Raw genomic sequence first — 14,261 nt, 5'->3', positions numbered from 1 at the left:
TAATATATATTTTTATGTACATAAAGAAACAAAGCTACAGAGATAGTAAATAACTCTCCCAAGGTCACAGAGCTCATAAGTGACAGAACAAGAATTTGAATGCAGGCAGTCTGGTACCAGAGTCTGTGAGTTTAACCTATGTCATATGCTCCATAATTACTAACTTCAAACACTTGAAAAATGTCACATTAATACGTAAGTATCTTTGCTATGGCTTCCCAAGGGATAGGACTATAACTAACAAATGGAATTTAAATGATGGTATATTTCAGCTCAGAAGCAGCTAGCTCTTTCTAACAGAGCTATCTGAAAGGAAGCAAACTGCATCCTGAGATAGAGAGGTCAGTGGAGGTACTCAAGCATTAGAAGAGTAAACTCTGGGCAAGGATATCATAGAGAGGACTCAAGCATCAAATGAGTGCTTGGGAGAGATAACATTTATACTCCCCTCCAAACCACCAAAGTTATGAAAATTTGTAAGCATATATATTTGCCAATTTCTTCATGTTAATGTATAACCCTTGCATCAGTCTAAGTTCTGAATTAACTACTTCAAGTAAGTTTCAATGTGTATCTTCTAAGCACCAGGCTCATGTCTCAAAGTAGGAAATGTGAAAGAGGAATCAGCCCTTGCCCTTTAAGGTCTTAAACTTTACTTAGGGAGACAAGACGTACACTTGTGTATCATTCTCATAAATTACCAGAGAGCAACCTATTTAGAATCTAGACTGGAAGGAACTGAGAAGTGATTTATAGATGGCAGAGGATATCAATGTTGGCTCAAGCACATTGTCTCTCTGCTCCAAAGTCCTCTTTGCTTTTCACTTCCAAGCCAGCTCTACAACTTTAGCACGCATCTGGATCACCTGGAGAGCTTGTTAAACCAACCTCAGCTTTCTGATTCAGCATTTTTGGGCTGGGGCTTGCAAATTTGCATTTCTAACAGGATCCCGGTGATGCTGACACTGGTCAGGTGATCACACTTTGGAAATCACTTCTCTAATATAAGAGTTAGTGCTCAGTACCATAATCCTCTGTTGATGTGTCTGTGAACTGAAACAAGGACCATCTTGTCTTTGTATTCCCAGGGTCTAAGCCACAGTTTGTTCCTCAGTAAATTTGTGTTAAGTAAATAATTTGAAAGAAACATGTGGTTTTCTAGAAATACAAAGAGGGAAAGAAACTATCTCCAGGAGTCAGTTGAGGGAAGAATCTTATGGTTTCTCCTGCCACAGATTTGGAAACGTAATTCAAGCAAGGAGGTGTCAGAGCTGAAAAGCAACCTTATTCACACACAAACACCCTGTTTCATAATTATGCACGTAGGACTCTAGTCCTCATGTGAGTGTCAGAATCCTTTCTTCTCACCTCTCTTCCTTGTCATCTTCCTTCCTTTTCTGACTGTCACAGCCACTTCATGGAAGGAAAATTCTCTTTCTTGTATATTGAATGTAATTTTCCTCCTCCTGAATTTCGTTCCCTTTGGACTGGCTTTGGCTGAACTTTGCAATCTTCACTGAAGAGGGAACCCTTTCCCACTGTTCTCTGAGAGAGCAACCCCTTTGAAGTCACAGCTGGCTTGACTAAACTCATTTCCTCTATCCACAATGTGCGTCTGATGCAATGTTGGCTGACGTTCCCTCTTGCCGGCTCCCACTATTGAACCAGACCCAAGTGCAATGTTTAATGTGAGTGTTTGGCTTGGCTTAAATTTGGCCAAATCATCTGTACTTTGTTTCATTTGAAAGCCCTACTTCTCTCTTTCTCAACTAGTCCATTCCAGATGTTTTTGATTTGTCCTTTTGTGGTCTACTCCACCCAGTTCCTAAATCAGTAAATCATTTTCATGCTTCTTCCAAAATCTAAGGAAAGAAAGTGCTCAATTAAAGAGAGAAACTGATTATAGGTTTCCTAGAGCTTACACTTAGGGATGGCTGCTCTCCACAGGAAATACCTTTGAAAGGTAGGAGAAAATGTCTCATGATTGAGAATGCTTGGAGTTGCCTTTTGACTACTTAGCATTTGGAATAAAAGAGGAGATGTAGTGATGGTGTGCTAATATCATAAATACCCAAACTCATCCCCTGCTCTGAGGCCCAATATAATTGCTATTCTTGTTTGAAGTCCTTCTGTAACTCAAGTACAAACGGAGATTCGCCAATCTATGAACTCACACATGAGTGACAAAACATAGGAACATATAGCATTCAGAGCCCTTCCTGCTTTCCTGTCATCTCTTACCCTTCTCGGCATGTTGATTGTGGTGACGAGGGTCAGGGTGGACAGGATGCAAGAAGGGAGACATGTTTGCTTTATTATTATTATGAAGAGTAAAGAACTTCTCCTTGGAGGAAACCTCACTAGTGATAGGCTAACAAGGGAAAATTTAGAGAGAAAAGTCAACAACTCCCTGAGTTTAGGAAGAGACTTTTGGATGTTTTTTGAGAGTAGAGATGAGAGATTGAGGGCAGCCGACTCTATCACGGATTAAAAGGGAAATGGAAAAGAATATTTTAAGAAATTTTTCTCTATGTTATGAAGTGATTTCTCTTTGTTGTCTTTTAAAGTGACTTTAGTCAACACAGTCCTTTCCAAGACTTTTTTGGGAGGGGATGTGGGTTTTATTTTGGATTTGACGCTAGGATGAGACCTACTATTCAGGTTATACCTATAAAACTTTGGGCTACTTATTTTCTTATTTCACCCTGCCTTCCATCTGCATTAATATCAGATACCATGATATGGAAGGATGAAAATGGCCTCTGGAGTCACACAGATGATGGGTGGCTGTTTGTTGGGAGGAGGAGGGCTCTTCTGGTTATTCATAGAATAATGTATTTAATTAGGTTAGTGACAACTTATCTGAACGATTTTTGACAAGTGAGTGTATTAATATCCAAATTTTAGCGCCATGATAATAGTTAAATGAAATCATTTAAAGTGCCTGTCACTTGGTAAAATTTGTAACTGGTTTGTTGAACAACCAGGACTCATGGAATGTAATCAAAATAAGACTCCACTTTTGTCTTCAACTCTAACTTTATTATTTACTTACTGGGGGCAGTTAGGCCACTGGTTTAAAATTTTGGCAGATTGCATCATTGTTTGGAACATCAATCATTTTATATATCAAAAGCGGATGAGTCACAAATGTCCAATGAATAATGGACAACACAATCTACAAATTGTACTTTAGTCTTCATTCAAAGGTAAGAACTCTCCCTGTAACACACTCACTAAATTGGGGCAGCCCAAGTAGGCCAGTCTATACCTTCCTTCTTTCTCTACCATCTGCTCACCTGTTCTCTTAAGCATAAGTTGAAAACCTATCCTGGGCTGAACGCAGGGGGAGAAATGGGGATAGAAGAGAGAAAATTCTTAGTTCATCAGTTGTAAGTTTGCTCCTTGTTATTTGAGCCTGGCTGATGGGTTCATCTAATTTCTTCTCTAATGGGCATCTCCATGGATTCCTTGGAGGTTTCCTGCTGGACTTCTCTAAATAGGACTGTGGACACAGGCAGTGCCTTGACTTTTGGGCAGTGTGGTCCTGATCCACACTCAACTTATATTTCTGGCAGTCTACTCCACACATATTCTATGGATCTCCCTGCCTTCTGGCAGAGCCCTCTTTGGTAGGATTCCTGGTTCAATGGCTCATCTTTCCAATAAGATTCCATATCAAAAGACTACAAGTCACACAGAGGGGAGTGCAGTGACTTCCCAAACCCTCTCTCTACTCTGTTACTGCAGGCCATTTCACCCAGCCTCTCACCTTTATTCTTCAAGCATATGTCACTCACCAGACCACTGCATTCCCCCAAATCCTGGAGACACAGAGCATTCTCTTCAGCAGTCCTATCAAAGACCTTCTCTTTAAGTTTAAGGTAAAGTTATGGGGAGGGAACAGAAGGATGGCATCAGAGCACAGCTTTTTCCAAATAAATAATTTTCACAAAAATATTCCTCCTAATCTCTATTTTTTTCAACCCATTTTTGTCTTCTTTGTGGGTTTCAGATCCATATGACTCTCAGAATTACTTTGAAATTTCTGCAGGTTATATAGTATGCCACCTTTGAATTTCTGATCTATTTTATCTTGCTGCCTCAGTTGAAACTCCAAAGTTTGCATCCTATTACACACTCTAGTGTCACCATTTTTCTGTTTTACTGCCACCAAATGAAATGCAAGTTTCTTGAAAACTCTATTGATAACAATATCTCTTGTAAAGTCCATGATGTACCTAATATGGCAATACTTATAGAGTAGATCTACAACAAAATGGTTTCAGTTAAATTGAATTCCTCAGATTTGCCCTAATTAACATACACATAAAGATGTGGTATGGTTGAATAGTCTATAAATATTTTCTGAATTAAGTTATGAGCTCTGACTTTGCTACCAATTGGCTATGTTGTCTCAGGTGAAGCATCACCTCAAAAGACAATTTCTTATTTCTTAAAGGAATATTTTGTTGATATCACCTCTAAGCCCTTTTAGCTTTTAAAGTCCCACCATTTTGTAATTGTACAAATGGATTTTTCTCATTATAGTAGTTTCACATGTATACCTTCTCACCAGAGAGTAGACCACAAGTAGATGGCAAGGGGAGCGTGGGTAGGGACCATGTCGTTACCTGTGTGTTAGTGGGTGTTAAAGTTAATAAAATTGGTTTCACATTTCAACTTCTATAAAGAACCCAAGTGTTGTGGATAAGAGAGGCTAAGATGGATCAAGAGCAATGCCAAGGATGCTACTATTGGGTGACCTTTCTAATTGTTGGAATTTTGGGCGATTAGGAATCAGTTAAACACATAATGTCCCTATAGTGTTGTTTTTTGGAGGCTCCTTTTGGATTTTTCTTCTGGAGATTACAGGCTTTGTGAAATATGTGTAGACATATAGACAAGTTAGGTTCCACAGGGTTTGGTAATTGACAAGTTCTGTATAGATGTGTCATCCACGAAAGCTCAAATGAGGGAGTGATCACTCCACCTGTGGGGTCCAGGGAAGTTTTCACAGGAGAGAGGAACTTAGCTGAGTCTTAGAAGATGATTAAGCATTTACGAAGCAGAAAGAGGAGGAGGAAAGGTTACCTCATGTAGAGGAAGGAGGAAGCATTAATCATCTCCCCTCTCCTATGGATAGCAGCAAATATTTCTCCTCTGCAATAACTAAGAAAAAGATGAGGAATCAGAGATCCAAATAATAGCTTTAGCAATATATAGTAACAGTAAAAATGTACTTACCTTAGGATGCAGTAATTCTCCTTTGAGATACATACCCTAGAGGAACTCTCACGTATGTGTATATGGAAGCATATCACAGAATATTCATAGAATTGTGCCTATAATACTGAAATATGGGAAACCACCTAAATATCCATCACCATATATATGCAGTGTATTAATCCATGGGAATACTATAGTCACTTAAGATGAATGTACTAGCAATACGTCTATCAACATGAGTAAACCCTGACAACATAATACTGAGTAGAATATTTTGCTCAAGTGAAAAAAGGAACAGTTTATATGAATATGTTAATAAGATACTATTCAAATATAAAGTATATAAATAAGCAAAACAAAATTTGATATTGTTAAGGAATGCGTAAGTAGTGTAAGTATGGAAACATTCAGGGGAATGATAAACACAAAGTTCAGTGGTGGCTCTCTCTGCGATAGGAAGTGTGTGAGAGAAGAATGGCAGCAAAATAGGATACACAAAGAATTACAATTGTATGGAGAGCATTTTAGCTGTTAAACCAAGTGGTAGAAGTATTTTTATTTGTAGTATTCTCTGGCATTATCTGAACTTGGTGGATGTCTGGAATATATGGCTCATGTACATACATGCCCGTAATCTTTTTTTAATAAGCTTTATTGCTGGCTAATGGACATTGGGTTATATGGCCAAGATCAAAATGGGCTCATAGTGCTTCCTCCTGAACTGACTTCGTCCACCCGGCACAGGGCAGAGAATTCCTGCTCTAGTGACCTTGTCACAGGGCAGTAGGAACAGAGAAATAAGCTGAGCTACCTGCTTGCATGGTCTTTAATCAGACAAATTTTCCCTGGGCAGAGGCATGAGAGAGGTGGAAGGAAGGTCACAAGCTTTTCCTCAAAATTTCTAAAATGGCAGAAGTTCCTATTATAAGGTGCAGCTCTTCCTATTTTAATAACCAGAACCTTCGGTTTTCACTTATGTCATTTAATTAAATGTTTTGTTACTAACAAAATGCATCCAAATTATCCATCGCTACTCTACTTTTCTAAACTATGGCTTAGGTTAATGTAATCAGACTTCCAGAAAGTTCCATGGTTTTTATTTGGAAAGATGAAGGCAGCAAATCCCCTTTGAGTGACCACCACAGGTAGCCTTTTGCAACCTGAGGAACTCGGGCCTCTCTATTCTGCTTCCCTGAAGAAGCATCCCCGACTGCAAACAGACGGTGAGACAAAACAACCTGATTAGACTGCCCTGGTTCCGTCTGGGGAACCAGTGCACCACAGCTTTCTTGAGAAAGACTGACGTGGAGCCAAGAAAAGTCTGGCAAGGTTCACAGTTTGTTGATTCTTTCAGGATTGTTTTCATATAAAGCTTTCAATACACAGCATATTTCCCAAATTCTGATACCTGCAGATTACAATGGGAGGCTGTATGTGAGAAAATGTCCAGGATGGCTGGAGAGGGACATCTTGAGGGGAGCGGGTGTTGGGAACTGGAAGCTGGTTGTTCAGAATGTGGTTCTGTTAGATTCTAAAGTCAAGAGCACAGAGTCAGTTAACAATCAGCAACAAGCTGTTGATCGAAATCAGGCATGGACTGCCATAGTTACCACGATGTACCTTGAACAGGTACCCAAGACTAGTAAGTAGGGTTGAAGTCAGGGGTCCTACCCATCCCTCCACCTCCCAAATTCTCAGAAGGAGGGACAAATCAGGAAGCAAGGTAAATGATTAAACACTTGTATGAATTATAAAGCATCAGTTTGAGTTCTATTTGTTTTGTGACAGGGTAAATTCACAAACTTTTCATCAGGATAGACTGAAAAAAGAAGATTCCATACATTAATCTAGGTCATCTATAAACCCCTTCCCAAATATTTCAGTCTAGAAGCAATGCTGTGAAAGCCAACCAGTCAGATTAGAAGACGCGTGTCACAGAAGCTGGGAGTTAGACAGTGACGGTTCCAAGTGGGATCCCCAACCAAGAAGCTCTTTGACTTTGAGGGGAGCGTTGCTTAATGTCTGTAAGCCTTACTTATAGTGCTACTGATCTTAAAGGTGTTAAATGAGATAATACATGTCTATAAGAAAGGATAGAATGGGTCTCCCCAAAATGGGCTTCATCTTTTCCCCATCAGGGTGCTTCAAAGCTCTGTGAGGTTTCCCCAGCCACTCAGTACTGTCTGAGAATTCTAGTCACATGTACCTGGAGAGGCCTTTCTGGTGGCATTTCTGAATTTCTGTTGCAGTCTTGACTAGAAGCCAGGGAGAAAATCATTACAATATTTCAAAAATTCTTATTAAGTTTTACTTTTCTTCTAGTGGTGGGTGGACTTGGGTTATTCCTCTGACCACATCTGTCCTGAATTTGCATGTATAATGAAAACGGTTTTTTGTTAAAATGTTTCTGTAAATTTGTGTTTCAATTCTTACTTCAAAATATTTTGTTGTGGTCAAAATACCGGCTTTCCTAAGAGGGACTCCCTTATGAAAAAAACATGGAGAACCCAAAGTGGGTGGCTGCTAAGGGAAAGAGCAGTAGACTGAAACACCACCGTATACATAATTCTAGCAATTTCCAGCTGTTGGGAGGAAAGAGTCAATGATCATTTATAAAAAAGGTTTATTGAAGTGTAGATCCATACACAAATCTTAAGTGCAGAAATCAATGGATTTTTACATATATATGGAATATTTTCAACACCCCAGAGGGATCCTTTGTGCCCCTTCCTAAGTTCTTACCTACTGGCCCTGCCTGACCCCCCAAATCAGGTAACCAATATTCTGCTTTTTGCCACCGCAGTTGAGTTTCTCCTGTTCCTGAATTTCACATAATTGAATCATACAGTGTGTGTACTCTTCTGTGGCTAGCTTCTTTCACTCGTTCGTTACTATGTCTGTGAGGTCCAACTGTGCTGTTGCTTATGGCAGATATTCTCTTTTATTGTTGCATGGAATTCCCCTTTATTAATATTCTGCAATTTATCCATTCTACTGTAGACAGATGTTTGGGTTCTAGTTTTTAGCTATTATGAATAAGACTTCTATGAAATTCTTATTCTTCTCATTTGGTAGACAAAGATACCCATTTATCTATGGAATGGAAATACAAGGTCATAGGCTAGACATGTGTGTAGTTTTAAAAGTAGGGAATTTCAAAAGGTTTTCCAGGGGCCAGTCCGGTGGCATAGTGGTTAAATTCGAGCAGTCTGTTTCAGCAGCCCAGGGTTCACTGGTTCATATCCCGGGTGCGGACCTACGCATCCCTTACAAAGCCATGCTGTGGCATGCATCCCACATATTAAATAGACAAAGATGAGCACAGATGTTAGCTCAGAGCCAATCTTCCTCTGCAAAAAGAGGAGGATTTGTGGCAGATGTTAGCTCAGGGCTAATCGTCCTCAAAAATAAAATGGGTTTCCGAAGTGGCGACTTTAATCTAAGAGAAAAATGTAGCCTTTTCCAGAGAGAGAGAGACTGGACCATACCCCTATGGGATACACAGGAAACACATGAGACTGTGTTGCTCAGATTTTCTTCTGCGTAAGGTAGAAAACGTGGGAGGGGTTTGTTCTTAGGGGCAGCATCCAAAAGAGGATACTGAGCCTCTCCTGCTTCCCTTGGCTGCTTCTCCTTGCTGCCTCTTGGGGAAGACACGGATCAAGCCTGCAGATGGGAGAATGAGATGAAGGTGTTAGGTGAAATCACAGAGCTAAAAGAAAATCACCCCGATGTCTCAATACTGAATCAAACAACAGAAATCATCAGTGTTTCTTTTTCTTAAATATACCGTTGAAAAGAGGGAAAAGAACAAGATTAGTAACAGAGATTAGTGAATACACTACATCATTATACCTTTGTGTCACTTTCTCTAAAAGCTTAGAATGTACCATGTTAAATACTGCATCTAGCAATAATGAGTGTTTAACTACTTTAGAAGAAAAAATGTTTTTTGAGCATTCAACTTCCAAAACTACATTACAAAATTGACAACAGACACTACAATTTACTGTCTTGAATTTTTGTTGCCTTGTAAAAGGAAAAACAGCTTTAGTTAGCCTCTCATTAGGAGATAGGTTATCTATTACCATGATACTACAAATCACAATCTTGTTAATTATTCACATATGTTCTTGTTCAAGGCTTGATGAGTTTGTGTCATGAATATTTATATGTGGCAGTCCATCCCAGTCATTCCGAATTTCTCTTAGGATCAGCAGTATGAGCGCATTGTCAGCTGCAAGCTTTAGAAGGCATGTAAATACTATATGGGGGCTTTGGGGTATTTTTTAATTATTTGGTTCTATGCCCAAGTTAAGTGGGGATGTGGCAACAACCTGGCTTCTGATCAATGCAAGCATATCAGACAGATAGTTCAGGTCCCTACAGGAAAAGCTACATAAAACATTTTGTAATGTGAACTCAGGCATGTCACTCTCTCTCTCTGATGCTTAGCCTCTTCGTCCAGCAGAAGTAGGGGTTACAGGAGAGAATCTCTAAAGGCAGCTGCCAGCTTTAATGTTTGATCACTTTATAATTTTCACCTGGCAATGTGATTGTGTTATCAGTGGCTCTCAGGGACCCAAATCATCAATATTTATCAAAAGAAGCTAATCAGTTCAATTAAACAAATATTGAATGACCACTCCTGGGCTAACACTGTTCAAAGAAGTCAAGTGAAAGTTGTTGGGTAAGTAAACGAATGAATAAATGCACGCACAGATGAAGAAGGCACTTACTACAAAATTAGATAAATTTCTTTGAAAACACAATTAGCATATATAGCTGAGTGACATAGTTATAATGGAAATATAAACTAAAACCAAGTGCCAGCACATGTTTAGTGACTTTCCTGAAAAGTCAGATGCCAAAATCAAGGGGGGTAGGGTGGGAAGTACACCAGGCCAGAAGATCTACGCACACGTTCTGACCCTGTCACCTACCAGCTTTGTGACATTGGGAAAATCACAGACTGTCTTTGAATCTGACTCTAACTATCAAGGGCTTAGCTGAACTTCACAGGTTAGCTGTCAAGATACTATTTCGTGCTGTCAATCTAAGAATTAATGACATGTTGAGGATAAGGTTACTTTACAAACTGAAAAGAACTATTCAACAGTTTACTTTATTGCTGTTGTAGACAGCAATTTATTGTTGTATGGTGTAAAGACACAGGGGAATCAGTGCTCATTTAGGACTGGAGGACATCAGAGAAGGCTTGATAAAAGTGACATTTGGCACAATAGCCATGTTTTCAGTCCATTCCATTTTCTGGTATGAATCAGGCACCTATTTAGAAGATCAACACAAATTGATCATTTACTATATGCCAGAACTTTGCTAGGTTTTAAAGATGCACAAATACCAATATGTGATTCTTGACCTTGAGAAGCTCACAATCCTGTGAGATTCCTAAATATTTATTTAAAACTTCCTCTGTGCCAGGCACTGTTAGGTGCCAGCAACCAGTGGTGAACTTGGAAGGCACCAGTCTTGTCTTGAAGAGCTTCCATCTGGGCAAGAAAGGGAGACCTTCAAGCAAGCAATTTCAACACAGTGTCATAAGTGTAGGATAAAGGACTTGTGAGTTGCTGTGGGGACACATATGAGGGATGCTTAGCTCAGACTAATGGGGAAAAAAGGGAAGATGTTTAGGTGTAGTGTGTACTAGTGCTTCTCAAAACTGAAATGTACAAGAATCATCCATGGATCTGTTAAAATGCAAGTTCTGAACCAATAGGATGGAGTGGGGCCTGAGATTCTGTATTTCTAAGAAGGTCCCAGCTAGTGCTGATGTTTCTAGTCAATGGCACTCACTTTGAATAGCATAGGATATTGTAGTATTGGATATAGCATTGTGTATAGGAAATTCAGTGAGTGGCATTGAGTTTAAAAGTAGATCATTCACATAGTTTCTGGGACATGATTTAACCTGGCTCATCTTTCTTGCTTCTTAGGGAAAAAATAACAACATCAACAAAAAACAAAGCAAAATAATAAAACAATCTTATTTCCCTTCCAATGATTCTCAAAGGCTCTCAAGAGGCATACTTTCTAGGGAGGCATATCTAAGTCATCAAAGATTTTTTAAAAACTAAGCCAATCCCTGGGAACCCCTTTTCCTGAGAATCACCACTGCAGTGAGCCCCTTTAAATAACAGATTGTTGGCACTGTGTGTCTTATCTGATAGACATGTTGGGATTGAAAGCCACTACTAGCCTTTAGAACCTGGCGAGATTCATGGTATCTGACAATCTCCATGAAATCTGTCTATGGTCTTCCCTCTAACTCCTCTGGGTTTTGGATCTTGTTATGGAAATAATTTTAAAAGTACCTCTTCCTTTCCTTCTCAAGGTGTAGGTGTGGGTGGGTGAATTGAATGTCAGGTTGAAGAATATACACTGATCCCAATTATGTTGATTCCAGCCAACATCCTAGGTAGGCAAGGTTCCAGGTAGACCCGGATACAGATAGGCGGGTACCCTATCCTCTCTTTGTATGACTTTAATAAATTTCTCAATTTCTCTGAGTCCTAATGGCTCACCTTTAAAATGAGGTCAGTACTACATGGCTCAGGAGTGGTTGTCAGAATTAGTGGGATGACAGGGTAAAGGAGCTGGTATGCAATAGGTACCCCATCACTGCTAATGTTCTTTATCTTCCCTACCGTATTTGGAGTAAGAGACGTTCTGATTGCGTGTTCTCCTTCCGCTACTTTTTAAGAAATTCTTCATCTTTATCAAATAGAACATCTTGAAAACACCTGCCAAATCTCCTCTCCCTTGCCACCAAAAATGTGTGTGCAAAGGTCAAGGTCCAGGCAATAAGAAAGGTCAATGGCTCACAATTCAAATGTTATCAGGTAGGGTCTCTGTGTTCCCAAGGAGTTAGGACTCATGATTGAGTTCCATACTTTATCTATAATGATATCTGTCCATAAAAATTTAGATCCCAAGAATATGTCCATGATTGGGAGATTCAAGAAGACCCATAGGTATTTAATGTTTGCAAGATTCTTTTCTAACATTTGGAGTTGTGCTACAATAAAATCACAGGAACTAGTGAATATTCTAACACTGAAGGGTGAGCAGACACTGAGTATTGATTGTTTAATTAATTCATCAATCATCTATTGGATACCTACTGGATCCCAGACACTGTGTTCACTGTTAAGAGTAAAGTTTGGGACTATGCACATGGTCTCGCCTATGGCTAGACTGAGAAGTGGAAAGGACTCATGCAGGCAATAACTTGAAGCCTCTTCAAAAAATATTTTTTATATTTTATTATTTACCCGGTAGGGCAGGGAGAAATGTACTTTCTATAGATAAAATTCTTATAGCATTTAATGCTCAAAATAAAAGACTTTTTAAATGTTCCAGAGGTGAAATATTTTTACTTTTGTGAAATGGTTTTAGAATTATAATTTTGTGAGCTGGACAACTTCTTGGTGATCATATTAAAGAGCTTACATTATAGATACTCTAACAAAGACACAAGTCTCAGTCAATAGAACCAAACTGTGTATTCTTTGGTTTGGGGAATGCAGATGATTTTGCTGATGCCAACCAGTGCTCACTTGGCTGGTCACTGGGTTAGTGGCGAGGCCAGATCTGAACACTGAAATTTACACATGCCTGCAATGAACGTGTTCAACAGAGACAGACTGATGCTGGCGAGGAGTGGTTTACACTCAAGTATGTCATCTCCCTCTAATGTAGTTGGGCCAGTTTCTGTTTTGCTTGTTATGTAAGAACTGGGAGAACAAATATAATCCAGTGGGTGCCATTTTTCTGGTTTGCTCCAGCTTTGTTTTACAATTCCTTGTAGATTATGGATCCCAAGTAGCTACCTTGTTGACCTATTCCTTAATCCAACTTTGCCTCTTATTCCCAAGTAGTCTAATGATTCACACAAAAGGGCATGAAAACAAATAATTACAACCTATTGGGATAAATGTTGTATTAATTATTTCTGCTTGACACTTGGCAGTAGTCAAGGAGAAACAAGGTGAGATCAAGGAGAAGCCAATTTGGTCGTCAAAACTCCATGGGCACTGGGTTATATTTGAAGGGACTTCTAACAATAAATGGCAAATGTTGCAAACATTTCCAGTATGAGAAAGACTGTCAATCTGTGTTATTGTTGACTTTCTTTTCAACCGGATCATCTTTGGCATCATTTTTATAGACTTTGCCTGTATAGCGGGAAAGCTACTGATGAAATTCTAAAAAGGAAATCATTTACTGCTCTCCTCCAGAGAATGTATTGATTTTTTTAAAGGGGAGCCATATTCTGCCACTTGAAATGTAATAGCTGTTTTCTCCAGGGTGTTTTTAAAGTTCAGAGTAAGATTCACTTGGAATCCTTTGTCTAATATCTGTAATTAGATTATGTGAGAATGTTTCTCCATCCTCATTTACCTAGTTGACTTGGCCTTTGATGAGCACATAGACCCAATTTCCCAAAATACCTAGAAAGAAAGAGAATGCAGTCTTTGAAATAGAATGTCTTTGTGCTAACTCCCCAAGTATTTCCTTTCAAATCAGTCGAGAAAACATTTACTGTTCATGATGTGCCTCGCATTATGACCAGTACAATAGAAGATTCTCTCTCCATCCAAATTCATTCCACCTCCTCCAATCCTCTCTCCATGACTGATACCTACCCCTACACAATCACAGAAGCCAGAAATGCAGGACACACCCTTCACATGCTTTCACTGCTCCCTCTGTCTTACTTGTGTTAAGGTAACTGATTGGCTGGCCATGCTTGTCCACTTTTCTTGATTAACACTGCGTTACCCTTACGCCTCCTTCCTCTCTCACTTGGATTAGTAAAATTACTCATTTTTTGACTATAAAAACTTCAAACGTATAGAAAATTATGGTGTAATGCAACAAACATCCATGCACTTCTCATCTTGTTATTAACAAATCTTAACATTTTTGCACATGCTTCAGACTTTGATAAACAATATAAATTCAGTCAAAATCCCCTTTAGTATCTCTCTTCATTTCCTTTCCCCTTC

The 14,261-nt window shown here is 39.2% G+C and overlaps 1 long non-coding RNA gene across 5 annotated transcripts in view; it reads right to left on the bottom strand.

Annotated features, from left to right (window-relative positions):
• Positions 1 to 7,835: 7,835 nt before the first annotated feature.
• LOC139085149 (uncharacterized) overlaps positions 7,836 to 14,261 on the bottom strand; it is a 142,892-nt gene continuing 136,466 nt past the window's right edge. For 3 of the 5 annotated variants that reach the window (XR_011543216.1, XR_011543220.1, XR_011543219.1), the window contains one exon: positions 7,836 to 8,895. This is a non-coding gene — a long non-coding RNA (uncharacterized lncRNA). Of the gene's footprint in view, positions 8,896 to 13,653; positions 13,704 to 14,261 lie in introns of all 5 variants that reach the window. The other 2 variants (XR_011543215.1, XR_011543217.1) reach the window with 1 other exon arrangement.

This window comes from Equus przewalskii, chromosome 8, assembly GCF_037783145.1.
Source record: "Equus przewalskii isolate Varuska chromosome 8, EquPr2, whole genome shotgun sequence".
Taxonomy (NCBI): domain Eukaryota; kingdom Metazoa; phylum Chordata; class Mammalia; order Perissodactyla; family Equidae; genus Equus; species Equus przewalskii.
This window is presented reverse-complemented; position numbering and strand designations above follow the sequence as displayed.